This window comes from Streptopelia decaocto (assembly GCF_964273445.1).
Source record: "Streptopelia decaocto genome assembly, chromosome: 1".
NCBI lineage: Eukaryota > Metazoa > Chordata > Aves > Columbiformes > Columbidae > Streptopelia > Streptopelia decaocto.
In genome coordinates this window covers 81,901,729-81,918,854 of record NC_138663.1, presented here as the reverse complement: position 1 = coordinate 81,918,854, position 17,126 = coordinate 81,901,729, and the positions used below count along the sequence as shown (strand labels likewise).

The following is a 17,126-nucleotide window of genomic DNA, read 5'->3' as shown; positions in this document are numbered from 1 at the left end:
CCTTTTGTGTTTTGAGTATACAGACATTTGGAAGTTTTGTCTTTTTGCTGACTCTGTAGACAAAAGGAGATGAGATCCCCAGAGCAATTTCCCAGCTGGATTACATCATTCCAAGGGGGATATCTGAGTCTATTCCCCAAGAAAGTTCTTCCAATTCTCCTGCTGAGACATTGCTTGGAGGCAGTTTCCTGTCTCACGGACACTGCTCAAGCTGTTATAATTTATCCTGGCTATTACTTGGAGGTGGCTGTTCTATCACCATAACAATCACAAAACGGCAAAGTACACACAAAAGCAGATGAATAACCTGCCACCAGAAACTGTGCAAATGCACTCTCAGCTATGTTGAAATAGCCAAACATTTTTGCATCTTTGACTGGAGGCAGCCAACAATCAAGGAACTGTGCTGATCTACAGCCAAAACAAACAGGGAATTCCCTTAGATATTTTTTGTGAAGTGAATCATGGCGGCATAATCAGGTTTGGCTCCATATTAATAATTGCAGTTTGACTATTAAAATTCTCTGCTCTGTGGCTGATGCTTCCCAGTCTGTTCTCAGGATTGCATTACACTGTGATTGGGTTATGGTCATGGCAAGAGGATCAGGTGAATGGAGCAGCTTCCCCTGCAAGTAGGAACAATTCTTTTTCCTTAATGGGACTTCAGATGCGTAGTGCAGATTCTGCCACAATTGCCCTTTCTCGCTTGGGATTTTCTTCCTCACAAAGGAGTCACTAGAAAAAGGAACTGTAAGTTAGCTTAGTCAGTGCCGCAACAGTACCTGGTAATTGCAGCAATGATCAAGATCTGGTCTTCTGCTTTCTAGATCGTCCTTACTATAAAGCTCTTCTGCTTTTGTTGCCCTCTTTCTTCCCATCCATAAACACATCTGTTTTTCCAGTGCCTGTGGTAACCCTTTGGTTACGCAAAGAAACCCTTGGGAGCTTAAGAGGCAGCATCTTCCAGGCTCAGGGGCATCATAACTGGTGAGATATGCTATTAATGTATATATATATATATTTTTTTTTTAATTTTAAATTTTTTTTTTAAGTCATTTTCTATTCAGCTGAGATAATTGCTATCATGAGCAGCACTTTAGTATTGGCTTAGTTTTCTTGGAATTCAAGGTCTGGAATGGAAAGAGGCCATTCTGTGCTGATTAGTATTGAGTGTAATTTAACACATTGGAAATATACTTTCCTTGGATGAACTGATTGTCAGAAATTGGTTGGGTATTTGGGAGTCTTCTATCTTGATGTTTCTTTTTGTTATCATTTTATGTGCTAAGCATAGCAAGTATGTGCATACTTACCTAGTTTTCTGAAACACTGGAGAAGTTCTTCCATATTGTGGCTCCCATGCTCCCTGGACACTACCTGAATGGCAAAGGAGCATTTCTGCCCTTTACAAGGCCAAACTCCCATTTGTCTTTATCGTTAAACCTGCACGTGGTCATTTTTGCACATGCACACACAGACACATACATCAGCTGTACATACAGGTTACAGACTGAGGTGATTATTTCAGCTTTACAGCCATACTAGTCTTTCTCCTAGTAAAAATATATGAATATGGAGACTGTTATATGTCATTAGATAATAATGTTGCTGAGTATGTTAGCAAAGTCAATGACTCTCTATTCCCTCGGTGTTCTGGTTTTAGTTTGATAGGGACATGTAAAAAATTTCTGCTTGCCAGATGGGTGGAAATTTGCCTTTCAAAAGATTGTTGCTTCAGCACTTTATAGGAGTCTTGTTAAGCAATGATAATACTAAGTGTTCCCAGGCACTTGTTTTACTATTGATATTTATCAAAATTGTTCCAAGTGAGGGAACTCCATCATTCTGACTACACAAGTGGAAGTTATGATGGGACATATAAAATAGTAATACAACAAAGAGTAATAATAGTGGAGACTAAGGAAAACAATTAAAAGGGACTTAAAACTTAAGTGAAGAAGCCAACCTCGATGAAGTGGTGAGGAAGGGACTTGCTTTGAATGGTTACCCTGTTTGTTGAATGCCTCTCTGAAATGACTGGCTGCTATCGAGGGCTGTGTCTCAAATGGGGGATACTGCAGATCTGATCTTGACTTTTCCCATGAGGGTAATGTTTTGTAAGCATTCCAAGAAATTGTGGTCATATACACAGCAGAACTGTTGGATGTGTGTTTGTGTTAAGTTTAGGGAAAAGCAGAGGAAGCCTTCCCTTTGAGTTATGTTGCCTGTCTCATGCCGTTTTTCTAGTCAGCCTTTTGTGATGACTGGTGTTCATCATGCAAATGCAAGAGTTCCAAGCAGGGCAGAGACCTGAAAGCATGCTGAATTTGTGTGGTCAGCTGTAGCTTGCCTGCTTTTCTGGACTCCGACTATCACAGCTTCTGTCACAAGATGAGGGAAAGGAGAGGCAGGGCTGGGCTAAAGCCAGGAGAAATAAAACCAGAGTGATAGTTGGTTGGACAGTATTGGCTTCCAAACACTTTTTAATTTGCACATAGACATGTCAAGGCTCCAGTTTCAGTCCTTGGGTATAATTAATCCTTAAACAGTGGAAAACAATGCAATATGCAACTGATGAGCTGTCCTGACAAAGGCATGTCAGAGTGGAATTATTTTTTGAGGCTGTTAACTATGCTGACTAACAGAGTTGGTTAATTCTGCAAGGATAATGTTTTGGGTAAGATCCCAGCCTCCAAATGCCTGCAGGCAGACTTGTCCATATTTGTGGTATATTTGAGGTCTATCATTCTTCCTTTGGGCCATATATCTTAAGAGGAAATTTAAATGGAATGAAACATTGTTGCAGAGTAACGTCCTTCTCTGAAGCACTTTCCAAATAAATGTTAAGGCCAAAGGTCTTGTTTTTTTCAGGGCAAAATATGTGAATCCTCTAATATTTGCTCAGTTATAAATAGCAATGGACAAAGTTCTAAGGATGGGTTCCTGGGAGATTGTATCAGAGGTTTTTATTCCCCAAACTGTGCAAAGGCAATGATTGTCTCTAACTGTTGCATGCTTTTTGACACAGAGCACAGTGCTCTGCTCAAGTGTATCTTATTTCTGTTCAATCCAAACAAGAACACAAATGCATCTTATTTCTAATAACAGATGAGAATTTGGTTCTAAGGAAATCTTAATTCCAAATGGTTTTAGTTCTCCAGCCACAGCGGCCGTGATACAGATTATACTGTGCAGGTGATAGGAGAAAGTGCAATCCAGTGGGAGGAAGCACTTGACCGGGATGCTGTGGAATGAACAGCTGGGCTTGAACAGGTAACTGCACTAATTTATGACTTTCTTATCCCATCTGTAAACAGAAGGAAATATGACAGTGGCTGTTTGAAAATATTGTTGTGTTACTTTCAGTTAAACCCAAAATCTGGCAATGTCATTGCTAATTAATAGATTAATATAAGCTAATTCCATTAGGTCTATCTAGTTTGCCTCCTGCAGTGAAATCTGTCCTCTTCCAGTGCAGGTCTTATAAAGCTCAGTGTGCATTTTATGCATTGCCAAAAAGCTAACGTAAAACTTGAGTGATTCATGAGCCTTGCTAAAGAGGCTGAAGAGCAGATCCTTTTAATGCCTTGATGCTTCCGAACAGAGCTACAGTATTTGAGGTACATTTATATCCTCATGGTTCTTCCTGGAAACACAGGTCAGTCCTGATGCATGTGAGGCATCTGCCTTGTTCATATATATCAATAGGATAATAACACTTAGATATAAAGTTCTGTGAAGTTCTGTAGATATAAATTTTCTGTATCAAGAATGAATGTATGGTAACTAAACTGACTGGGAAATGTGTTTGATAGTAAATGCATTAGCTAAGACCTCAAATAGCAAAAGTATAGTATTTTTCAAGCACTGATGTGGTTTTGTATGGATATATGTTTTTCTGTTAGTACTTACTGGAGAGCAAAAATCAAAATTGGCCTCTAATTGTTATTAAGTTTAATCCAAAATCTTGCAATGTAACTTTTCTTTTTCTACCCAAGACTTTAACTACCCTACTTTAACTAACATATATCCCATTATAAACTGTTGTGTGCTATCCACACTCAGAAAACTACAATTAATACCCAGTAATCTTTTTTTTTTTTTTCTTTTTAAGTCACAAGGATTAAAGGACAAAATTGCTGCTTTTTTTGGTGTTAGTACTATCATACGCGCTACAGTGATTCCAACCAAGGGCATGTGGCAGTAATGGAATTCAATGTACAATCAGTTTTAGGGAACAGCCTGTGCCTTGTAAATATAATCCATAAAAGGCTTCCAAACTTCCTGAAACCAGTCCCTTCTGTTTCCAAGTCTGCATATGATCTCATAGGAAATGATCTGGGAGAGGCTGGCTAACCCTTTTTGCATAATCAAGGTAACATTGTTCTTTTAATGCCTACAGTAACTTGTTTCACTGATATAAGCTCAACAATCCACTTTTCTTCTGTTGCCAAATCCCTGTTATCAGACTTTTCAATTATTATTTCAGTGGTGTTAGATTAAAGTGAAAGTACTGAAGAGTGACTTAAAATACTGGCCTTTATAATGTAATTAGTTTGTTTTGTCACCCTTTTTGTCTCAATTATTTTTAAAAATCTTAAACCACTTGCTGCTCAGTGAAGTTCAGAAGGTGGAAATACAAATATAAAACATGAGTGGGCCAGTTTTGTTTTGCACTGGACTCAAAGATAGAGGCAGATAAGTAATCTGCACCTTGCCAGTTTTCATAAATGGCAGCAGTAGCAAGGCAGTGAGCAAAACACCTGTCCTGCATATGGATTTGATGTTGTAACACATCTCATATGTACATTAGCAGTAGATACAAAAGGTGTGTTCTTGTATCGGGGCCTTTTAAAACCTTCTCTTTCTGGGATGTTTACATAAATGCAGAGTGCCTCATATACTACATGTTCTTTTATATCCTCGGGATACCCAGGGTTTCCTCAATATGTCTGGCCCAAGAAGGGAAACACTCCAAGCGGTGACTATCTCTGAAAGCCTTGTATGGCAGCTAGTGTTAATCTCCTTTGGCAGGGAACAGAGAACAAAAATATCTGGGTTTTGTAACTGTGCAGAAGTACAATTGTGGTCTAGTTCATGGGAATAGGTAGTTAACTGCACCAATCTGAAATTACAGTGAGCCTAAGCAGAGGGTTCTGTGGCACTCAGCTTACTGTGGAGTTGTTAAGTTTGGCACTCAACTCTGTGCTCCAGCCAAACATTTTCTTAACCATATTAGGTCATATGGAAATTGGCCAACCAGCAATAGGCTTTTGATGTACTTATTGTTTGTGCAGATACTTTATGGAGCAGACAGCCACTGCTTCTCTTAAGAACTAGCAGGTTTAGTAAAATAAGACAAATAGAACCCTTTAAAAATTGTCATTAAAGTTTGGCAGGAAAAAGAGAGCATTTCCTAAGACAAAAACCCAAAGTTGACATTCATATGACACAAGTTTGTGGTTCCCTTGTGCTTTTCATCCATGGATCCTGATTGCTCTATAGATGGGATCCCAGTAAAAGCCCAGTAGTTAAATATTATGCTGTTATTCAGGTGGAGAACAGGAGTACAGTGAATCTGACTGTCCAAGGCACGAGCATACCCATTCCCCTTGGCAAACTCATCCAAGGCATGGGAGACCCCAGCAGCAGGGCAGGGTGAACATGTGGATCGGTGACTCTCTAAACTGTTGCAACAGGGTTTGATTGAGTTTGACAGATGGAGCCTTCTGTGTCTTGATGAACTGTCAACAGGGTCTGCTTATGTATCTGTCCTGTTTCCTGGAGAAAACAAAGAGGAGAAACAGAAAATACTGAATATTGAGTTGTTTAATTTCTATTGGAAATTATCCCAAAGCCAAATAGAATAGGATCTGGCATTTATTTTCATGATTGTTCTTCAGGATGGTTAGATGAGAAACAGGAGCCACTAGTGAATGCCCCATTTTGGACATTGTTCATCAGTACGTGCAGGCTGATCTCCTTGTTTCAGGGAGTTCCTAGTCAGAGCTGTAGTTTATGCCTGGGGTAGTGCCAAAGCAATGGGCCTGACGTTTCTGTTTCTTCAGGGTTAAAGAGGTCTGAACTTTCCCCAACCAAGGATAGAATATTCCACTAGAAAATTTCAAATGTTGTTTTCAACGTAAAATTTCAGAATAGAGTGTTTTCAGGATGTAGCTGACAATTTGTGTTCCTTAAGGATGAAAAGTTGAGAAACAGTAGTGTTGGTGAAGTACATTGTCAGGTCTACCACATACTCTAGTAGATTTTGCTACTAAAATTACTTTTTTGATCAATACATTTTTTTCATAATTTTAAATTTACTGCTACTCCCTGCAGCTGTAAACTTGTTTCACTAAAATGACTCTTTGCCCTTGCTAATGCTTTTTTAATATTTGGAGACAGTTGTCACATCAGCTTCTTAGGATTCAGTCAGTCAATGCATCCTTAGTTCTTTTAATCTCTCTTTGTAAATCAATCCCTCTGTTTGCTTAACATATTTATGGCTCTCTCATGATCTTCCTCTGGGTTTCTGTTGTCATTCAGGAAATGAGTTCTCCAGAGCTAAGTAAAGTATGCCAGGTGTGATCACCACAGAGCTGTGTTATGACTATTACCTTTCTGCCCTGTGATAATATTGCTTGGACTCTTACTGCTACCACATCATGCATTATTTGGTGTGTACTCCGGAGAAATGGGATTAAATAAGACCAACTTTAAACCTTTGAGCCTTTTGATTACAAATTTCGGTAACCTCTTTCAGAGACACAAAAATGGCTGAAATCATGCTTGTGGTTTGTAGCTATAGGCAGCACTGGAGCCAGGAATCTGGAATCATCTTGTGAGTTCTGACCCTGCTTTTTGCTGATGATGTGTATGAAGTCATTTGACTTCTTGACCACTGTGTCTGTATGCGTTAGAGGACGATAACACCATAGTAGCTGCATTTGGTAAGGTTGCTGTAAGGGTTGATTGAAGTCTGTACTTGATCTGAAAAAATATAAAGAGGTGGAAATGTAAAGGCTGCAGCAAACCACATTACATGACCTGCAAGCTTATGTTGTCCAGGCTTGTGGAAACTGAGGAGGACCATCATTAAAAATTCTGTTTGTGCACAGTCATTTGTCAATAATAATTTGTCACCTTGTTTCCTAAAAGAAGAGGGGAACTAAATCAAATGAAAAGAGTCAACTTGATCTTAAGTGTAACCTCTGCAAAGGTCACTAGAGACCCGTTGTTTTTTATTTTGAGAGACCTGCACAAGCAAGCATACAATCAGCTGAAAATGCTGGAAAAGGAGTTGAGCCTGTCTTTTGTTTAGGCGTGTTGATATCAGTGCAAAATGAATTATCAAAATCATAAAAAAATCATCAAAATTCTAAAAAAATGTAGCAGAGCTAAGGGTTGAGCATGGAGAGAATAAAATATTATTTTTATGTGTACTCTGAACTCATGCAAATGGGAACACATCACAAATGCTTCTCAACCCAAGGCTGGTAATCCACTCCCTGGAACAGCAAATGGATTTATCCATATTAAAGAAAACTGTGTCATATCCTGCTGCATGAACTTGATGCAGCTGGAAGCAGGTTTGTCCATCTCTCCTCTGCCCATCATCTTTGTGAGATAGAAAGCTGGTGAAGTTTTCTCTGCAGAAACGTCCAGTTGATGTTATTTTGTGAGGAGCTGGTGTTCATTTGCGGTATGTACCTGGTGAAGGGTTCCTGGAGTATTCTAACAAACCTGAGAGCCAGGCTGACTCATGGGCAGTCTTCTTAATCAGGACTAGCACTGCTTACATGAGTTGAGAAATTCATAGTAATGTTCGCTGAGGTTTATAAATGCATCCATGATGTATAGTTTTTAGTAAGGTAAGTTTATATTTGGAAGTGAATGCTCTGAGGTGGCTGAAGATAAACAAAGTTGACAAAATGTTTTCTTCGCAATAGTCGATGTTTTCACTCTATGTAGCTGCTTACGGAGTTTGGTGATTGCAAGGTTACAAAACCAGTTGTGTGAAAGTTACTGCCTGGGTGAAGGCTTTTGCCATAGACTGGAGTCATGGATGAGGACTGAAAGGTGCACAAAAGGTTTGAAAAGTGCAAGGAGGATGTGCAAAGGCACATGAGCTCTTGGGGCAGGAGGGAGGAGGTTCTAGGTGACTATTTGTGTTCTGCATTCCCAAAACACATCCGACTAAGACAAAATTGATGGAAATGCAGCCTGAGTGCTAAATTCACTCAAGGGAAATGGGGAAAGAGTAGACAGAAAAACACTTCCATTGGTTCCCATTTTAGGTTCAGTAGAGAAAAGAGCTCTGCTGTGGGGTGTAGTTCAGTTCTTGCAAGAAGAATTTCTATGGAATTTTGGCCTTAGGTAGACTTCCCAAGAACAGCTACTGTCCAGAAGATATTCCAGCTAAAATTTTCTGAGAGCTGTTTGAAAATGTTGGCACTGTTTCATCTGAACTCTGATCCAACTTTAACTATGAGAGGAAAATAAGAGGGTTCTGATTTGGATCTAAATGATTCCTCTCTACACTATCCAGCTTGCACATAAAATGAACAGAGGAACAACCCAACCAATCAACTTCCCAAATGACCACTTATAAAGAATAAGAAAGTAAAAAACTTGCACAGAATTTATATTTGACTAGACTAAGGCATAATTTTAACCACAGAAAGTTATGAGCAGCGGACTACACATCTCCTTAGCAGTGAGAGGGGAGATTGGGGCAGGGTAACATGGCACAGAAATGAAAGTGACCTACGCTACACTTGCTGAAAATGTAGCCTGTGTTTTGGCTGGCTTTTAGCAGCCTTAGCAGAAAGTGTTCCTGCCATAGTATTGTTGTTGTCAGCATCACAACTAATTCAGTTATTACTGGCATCTATATGCAGACCTTTCCTTGGTTTAATCCTAACCCACCAGGACTGATCTAGTGGACTGATCTGTGAGCAGAGACAAGAATTCCCCAAGATGTCTTGCCTTTTTGTACCTTAGTTTTCCTGTTGAGAATAACCTGGCATGGCAAAACCAGATTAGGCAACAGATGCTTGATCAAGAGGAATATTTGTATGTCAGTGATGATATACAGCTCTGTTCATTTGAGTATTTTGTGAAAAGCAACTCCTGCCTGAGGTATTTCCAACATTAAATAGACAAAAATAGGCATGTGCAGAGAGGGAGCAGAGATGCAGACAGACTTGTCATAGAGTCTGTTTAGAAGAAGGCTGGGTTTGGAGCCTGTTCCCCAAAAAGGTCTTCTGAAGGCAGGCTCAGTAAAGCCACTTTGGCCTAAATATTAACTATCTGGATATAGGCAGTTTTGATTCAAGCTGGGCCCTTTAAAGCCAAATGTCTTTGGGAAACAATTCACCTCTATGAAATGAATATGCCTGCAACAGCAGGAGGGCTGGAGTGGCTGGGCTCACAGAGAATTCAGGTCTTTCCCAAGCCTGAGCATGACTCTGGATGAGCCAGCTACAGCCTGGACCCAAGCTTCAAAGTCTTCAATAAACTTCTAAATAACCTAGTAGGAGATTTTTGGATTTGATTTGTTTTCCTAGAGGTGAGCCAGCAGTTATGAAGCTGAGATGCAAATTTGTTCTGTAACGAGCTTCCTATTTTATGAGTATAAAAGGTAGCTGTTTTTAAACACTGATTGCTTGTGGCCCACCTGTGTTCTTCTTGGGACAGAATTATGATGTTCCTTTGAATGATTTTGTTCTGTATGCCTCCTTCCATATGCCTGTGTTACGTAACAGAGTGAGCTAAACAGTTACAACTAAATTGAGTTGTCGTTTGGGGACAAAAGTCTTCCTATTGCTGTTTTTTCTCCTCTCCTCTCCTCTCCTCTCCTCTCCTCTCCTCTCCTCTCCTCTCCTCTCCTCTCCTCTCCTCTCCTCTCCTCTCCTCTCCTCTCCTCTCCTCTCCTCTCCTCTCCTCTCCTCTCCTCTCCTCTCCTCTCCTCTCCTCTCCTCTCCTCTCCTCTCCTCTCCTCTCCTCTCCTCTCCTCTCCTCTCCTCTCCTCTCCTCTCCTCTCCTCTCCTCTCCTCTCCTCTCCTCTCCTCTCCTCTCCTCTCCTCTCCTCTCCTCTCCTCTCCTCTCCTCTCCTCTCCTCTCCTCTCCTCTCCTCTCCTCTCCTCTCCTCTCCTCTCTTCCAGAATTTTAGTTAATATCTTGCCAAGATTTTGATTAAGTGGCTTGGATATAAAGGAAGGTTTTGTTTTATGACTCTTAATAAAGTGTGTAGATGTGCCTGTGAAGTTAAAGATAAGCAGATCTCATGCTCCAGAGTGTAAGCTGAATGCTGAGGAATTCAGAAGAAAAATTCACCTGTCTTATCCTGCTTGTTATTGCATGATTTCATAGGTGAATTGTGGATTTGTTTCATCTTATTCCAAATATCTCATAGCCACCATTGCAGACAGACTGCTGATCTTGGTGGAGTAGGAGCTACAGCTGGTATCACTGATGTTATGCTTATTCTCCAAACAAAAATAACAGATTGGAGGTGTATAATAATAGGAAAAGATTTTTATAAACAAATTAAATATGTGGGGAAATTCCAGTGAAAATAGTAGTGGTTAGGGAGCGAGTTTCAAGAACTGGAAATACACAGTGAAAGGTAAAGCTCGTAACTGTCCATTGTATCACATTAAAATCTATCTTTATATGTTCAGGTTTAGATTTCTTTGCTTTAAGGAAAAGAAATTGAATGAATGGATTGTAAAACTGTATGCTTGGCAAAAAAAAAAAAAAAAATCTTCATCTTGAGTTCATTATACAGCCATCCCAATATGCCTTTAGATTGGGGGGTTGTATGTTGATTAGATTATGTATGGTTAATGGCGTGTCCATAGTTAGAGGATCTTGGGTTCTGGTTTTGTTACATCTGTCCTCAATTTTTCATATCTTTTGACTGCGAGGATGTACTGACTTGCCAGTTGAATCCTTAGAAATCTTTCTCTGAAAGTGCTTCTGTGAAGAAGGTAATGACTTCCTCCTTCCCATGCTCTTTTGATGTGCTCCAGCTTACTACTGTTCTCATTCAAGACTCACATATAGCATTTATGTTAAAACTGGCAGGTGGTATTACAAAATATAGAAGATAGACTGAAAAAAAATGTTGGCAAGTAATCTAGTCTGTTCTCTTGGCCCAAACCAGAGGTTGCTACTTGAATAATTTGAGTGGTGTATTCTGTTCTGTAAGTGTCCTGTGTCAAGATGAACAGTTTGCCTCAGTTGATCTGTAACAGTGCTTAATTATCCTTTTCTTTATGTTATTCTCCCTAGTGTCTTAATTGGTAGGGAAATTGTTACTGTCAACACAGAAAGTCAGTCTCCATTTCTCTATCTCAAGCACATTATATCTTGTCCTGCCCTCGGTGGACATGAAGAGTTTATACTTTTCTCCTTCAATAGATGTAAGGAAAGCTACCATGCCTTTTAGGCCCAGCAGACCTCAACCCTTCCAACCTCTTCAGGGAGGCCACTTTTCCTAGATCTCTGAAAGCTTTTGTTGCCCTCTTCTGGACCCTTTTCCAATTGGTCTACATATTTCCTGAAGTGATGTATACCTGCAGACAGACTTAGGACTTCAGCCAGGAACTGACCAGTACTCAAGAGGAAAGGAATTATGTTTATAATCACTGTGTTTCCAACAATATGACATTGTTCCTAGAGTGTGATTAACTATCAGCCCTGGGTGCTGAGATTATTTTAAGAATTGAGGATTGCTGCCTCGGTTAGTAAATCACTATCTAGTGTTTGTGAAAGCAGTTAGTAAATCACTGTCATGATTTTTGGAGATATTTAGCCTGCAAGTTTAGTATTCTCAAAGCTGAAAATTACCTAGTTTTACCTGTTCTGATACTAGTCAATAGTGCCTTCAGTTGCTATTCCCAACTTTTATCTAAATTTTTAAGCTATTATTATCAAAAATACATGTCAATGAAGAATCTTGATCTTTTTGATCAATGGCTTGGGCTGCCTAATGTATTCAGGCATATCATGACCAAATAGTTTCACATGATAGGTCAGGCTGAAAAAACAAAATAGGATGAAATAGGGAGGCAAGCCCCAGAGTAATGAGGAAAATGGAAATGCATGCATGAAATGCTTCAATGGCTGGTTAGGACAGCAATTAGAGAAACAATTTAGGATGGCTCTGGAGCCAAGTTTCTTTAGTACCTGTGGGTGTGCTTCATATTAATTTTTAATATCTGATTTGAGGAATCTTGAGAAGGAGACAATGCAATGACAAAAGAGAAAACATGTTTTGTTGAAAGTGGAGCCCTGTGGAAGATGTCATGTTATGTGGAAGCCATGCTCCTTTCATACAAGATGAACAGCTTAAGGCAAGGTGGTTGCTCCTCTCGTCCTCTTTGCTACCCTATGACTGGAAGATTTTGGTGTCTTTGAAGTGAATTTACCATAGCAGTGGGAGAAGCATCCAGGTCTCCTCAAGCTTGGTCTCCTGGAGGTTTTCTAGACACTCAGGTGATTGATAATGAAGACGACAGCTCTTATACATCCCCTAAAGAAATAAACTGGAAATGTGTCTACATTGGTTGCAAAGACATTGTCAGTGCCTAGCGTCCATTTGCCATGGTTCAAATATGCCAAATTCAGAATAGTAGCCTTACAGTGAAAGGTCCATCTATGTTCTTTAATGCTACTGAGTCATTCACTCAGTTCAAGCCAGCTTTTTCTACTTCCTAAAAGAGACGGGGAATTTTGAAAAGTGTCCATCAGTCTAACCATGCAGTAAAGAGAAAAGCTTTGGAAATACAAGGCTAAGGATATATAAAATTGGAGTTGTTATCATAGTGAAGCATAATGGTAAGAGTTTACAGTGGGTCTGTTACTATAATGAAGCAGAGGAAAGGATCTAATCCTTTGAAGAATACAATTTTTTTACATAATTTGCCCAGTTATGGGTGTGACAGATGGGACCAGATGTCCATGGTACAACTCTGTGGGCTCTTTGTGGGCTGAATGTGGCCAGCGTTTTCAGAATAATAGCCTTACTAAAGTGTTAAGCTTTCTTCTGTTATTGACATCCTAGCTACAGTATTCACCTTTAAAGATATCAAAACTTATCTCTTGGGGTGATAACTGGTACAATATAGATTTTTCACTGTGCTAGGAATAGGAAAAAACTGCTAATTCAAATTTTCCCATGCATTAAATGAATAAGGTCATACATTTTTAAGCTCACCACCTTGTCTGTCTTTTTAAAACTGTGCTGAAAGTTTTCTGTCTTAAGCTAGGAATATCTTGTGCACATTGCTGTGGTACACATGCAGACCTCAACTGAGTGCTAAGTATTGTTAATGAAATTCAGTTTGTATTATATATTATGTGCATTTACAAAATATTATTTGAAATCCATGGGAACATGAAATAGACTTCTGAGTAAGTTTTGAGCCAGGCTCTTAATTAGAATAAACATATCGGTAACAGTCAGTTTTGCAAAGGTAAATACTTGTTTTCCTCTTCACAGAGTAACAGGAGTGTAAACACACTGAACATTTACTTAGTAAGGTAATACCTTATTTGTGTAGACTTATGAAGAAAAATTGAACGTTTTCCTTTTTCCTCCCCACCCTTTCCTCTGGGGCATTGTTAGAGTATGTGCATATTTGATCTCATCCAAACCTAGGGAACTGAAACTCTTTTTTCCCACTGACTTGGTAGATTTTGGTAATTTTCCAAAGGCTCAGGAATGTCAGTCGTGTCACTTTCCTTTCTCAGAGCTGTCTTTAAGAGTTCATCTCTGTTACAAAGGCCATAATGGATATTCAAGAAACTTTCAAATTAAACTGTGGAAGCTGAAGTCCCCATCTTATTAGTATATCATGGTTCAGTGATAAATTGTGCACTAGGGCTCATAGTAATCAATAAGAAACATCGTAACTGGATGTTGTGATGCAACTGTGACACAAATTCTCTCTGCTGATTCCTGTTACCAGCAAGCAAACTGACAGGTGAACTTCATACTGGCAGGATTTTTGGTGGAATAGGTATTGCCTTTGTATGCAAAGCAGTCATGGAGCTGGTACAAAGATGTAATGCTAGTGTAAACTCCATAAGTTAATAGGACAAAAAGGTGATCGCAGATGATCAGATTTGCAGGCTTTAGTGGTGTGTTTGTGCACAAACCTAGTGATTGTGAAAAATCAGTCTAAATGTAATTGGTCAGCCAGTTCTGAATTCAAACTACCTTAGTTATTCTTAGAATTACAGGTGAACTAATGCACTTTCAAGAAAGAGTATGGAAATGAAAGCTCACAGTTACTATTTTGTATGAGGCCACTTCCATTTCTACCCTTCAAGCACTGTAAACGCCCATTAAATTATTGCTGTATGGCATCAATAGTATATTTTAATGTTATTTTTCTTTATATAGCGTATGTCTACTCTTTAATCTGGTTCAGATGACTAAAACATGCACATAAAGATGGAAAAATGGAGAATCATATTAGAGATCTTATGAATGATAATAATGAGACCTTAGATATCAGTGTCCCTGTTTTGTAACAGGGTCTTGAACTTTTTAGGTGTATCTGTTAGATCAGGACCTCACAGTGTTAACATAAGTGATTGCTTTTGTCGTACCAGAAGTGTTGTCTCTGCTCTGCAATAATAATGATGCTAGGAAAAACAAGATAAGTTGTTTAATGATATTTAGTTAAGGTTGACATTAGACTTGAATGTCATAGCTCTTGTAGATGTGCCTCAGCCACAGGATTTTCCTGTCTCTAAATACAAATAAAGTGAGGTCAGCTAAAACACATAACCAGTTAAAAAGCCTCTGCAATGGAGTATAGCTTGGCAAACAGCTGAATTACATCTTAGAGGACCAAGTTTCTCCTCTCACTGTTTTGAACCTTTTCCATTTTGCATGAGGGAAGGCTTGAATAGGTTGTGTTAATTACCTGGGATTTGAAGCCATAATGTGTCTCAAAGAGAAGCAGCTTGAAGCTGGTTCTGGCATGTCGTGTTACAGAGCTCTTCATTTCTAGGTGTATTGTACAGTGCTGGTGTGATTCATCCTGAAGTTTGTTACAGTCAGGCAGTCTTTTGGTTAGTATGTTGGATGCTGCATATTTCATGGCTGATTTAGCTGGATTTGCAGAGCTTTCCATAAACTATGCAGTTCTAGAAATAAATTTATGGGTTTGAATGAGTAACCAGTTACCTAGGGCAAATGGTACTGTCTCCGATTACTGTATGAAAGGAAGTTAGGGTTTACCACTAATTGCAGATTAAAATTAATATTTGCAAAGGAGACATGTATGATTTATTTATAAGTGTTTTCTATTTCCATAATGAAATTTCCTTTGGGTTTAAGTACAGTCATTTGGAGGAAAAAGCAGAGGTCTGTGGCTCATTAGTTTCTGGTGGCTGTCAGAAGTCATTAATCAATTGCCCCTTTTACCAACATAGGTCCTAATTGAGCAAAGCATTTAGGCACATGCTTAACTGTAAGCATGTGTTTCAAAGCACATCACCTAAATCAGGGCTTTAATGTGGTTCAAGTTTGCTGCATTTCTTTCCAAGTCTAAGGTTACCTTGAAATGACAGGAGTAGCTAATGCATCAGTTAAGGTGCTGTATACCTTCCTCACCTGTCTTTCTAAAAAGTGACATGCAAGGAGAAAAACTGGGTCAATTTTTACCTCTGCCCCCTTTCCCTCATTATCTTCAAATCCTACCTCAAGTGGAGGCTTCCGTACTGAATAGTAGGGCATATGAATTTGTAGGAAGTCAGGAGAAAGGAGAGCGAAATGAGGAGAAGGCAGTTTCCATTTGATTGTTTTGAACTCTGATCTCTGTTTTTGCTAAATCCCACTTGACTGTGTGGAGGAAAGCAGAAAGCAGCAGAGCTGTGTTCTGATGTGGCCAGATGAATCCTGGTATGATGGATCTCGTAAGTCTAGGTAGAAGTGTACCCATACTTCTTAATCTACAGAGGAGATGTGGAGTGAAGGGAACTTGAATTTAATTCTTCCAAGAACTTCTACTATTGTGAAAATTACAGTGGGACTTTGAGCAGTGATGCAAGATCAAGACTGAGGGTTATGTTCTCAGTCCCAGTCTTGTCCACTTTGATGCAAAAATGATCCAATCTGACCGCAACTATCCTGCAGAGAAATTCCCTGGCAGAAGTAGCATCCCAACTGGCACATAACTGGCCCTTCTGTCTCCCTTTCCCATTTTTACTCCACCAAGAGAATCCAAGGGACCTGAGGGTGGGTTTTTTCCTTACATTTATTCATACATGACTCATAATTTCACAAAGATGATTGAGAGCTTTCAAATTACTACAGCTACTAGACCAATATGATTTTTATGTATCAACAGGAGGCTGGATACCTTGAGAGTAAGGGTAACTAGTCTTGCAGTTTCATCAGGTTTTTTTTTTTTGGCATGGGAGAAAGTGTAGCACTTATGCACGTCTTTTCCCCATGTTCTATGAAAGTCAAAGGTCCCCTGCAGTAGCAGCCATGTATCACACAAAGACCTCAATTCATTACAGACTTTGCAGTAGGGATGCTGCCTGTTGAATCATCAGCATCACTTTTTGATCAACTTAGGTTTCCTTTGGATTTCCTTCTCTCAAATGTTGCAGCCACTCAAACTTGTTTTGTTTCTGAAATTTGACATCATCTCAGCCTGGAGTTGTATGTGGGAAGGAAAATTACTTACTTGATTCATGTTTCCATTTTCTTTCCTTTCTGTATTTGACAGCAACAAGAATGCATTATACAACATTGCACATGAATCTCTGCTATGTACCTTACACAGATGGAAATGACAACTGAGCTTTGCCTTTCAGACTGAAGGAAAGCATCTATTGCTCATAATGGATCTTGAGACTGCAACATGCAGGTGGTAGATTAGTGTGGAAAATTTTGCATGCTTCCTTTGACTTTCTATCAGTATTTCTTCTATCCCAGAGAAAAGAAACCAAAACAGGAGTTAGCATGTGATGCCTCTGCTCTGTGGTTTAATGAGCACTGTGTATTTGGTTACTGCAGATCTGTCAGGAGCAGAAGCTGTGGGCTCAGTACAAAATTGTGCACAGGGCAAGTCAGTCCTTTAGCCTATATGTGT

General features: G+C 39.4%; 1 protein-coding gene across 3 annotated transcripts in view; it reads left to right on the top strand.

Annotated features, from left to right (window-relative positions):
• The window catches only part of CALD1 (caldesmon 1), a 209,818-nt gene that overhangs the window by 40,977 nt on the left and 151,715 nt on the right, over nucleotides 1-17,126 (top strand). Inside the window, exon 2 of one of the 3 annotated variants that reach the window (XM_082043414.1) lies at nucleotides 903-987. The exons of the other annotated variants lie outside the window; for them this stretch is intronic. The gene's annotated coding sequence lies outside the window, so the exon portion shown is untranslated. The remainder of the gene's footprint in view (nucleotides 1-902; nucleotides 988-17,126) is intronic. 3 annotated transcript variants of the gene reach the window in all.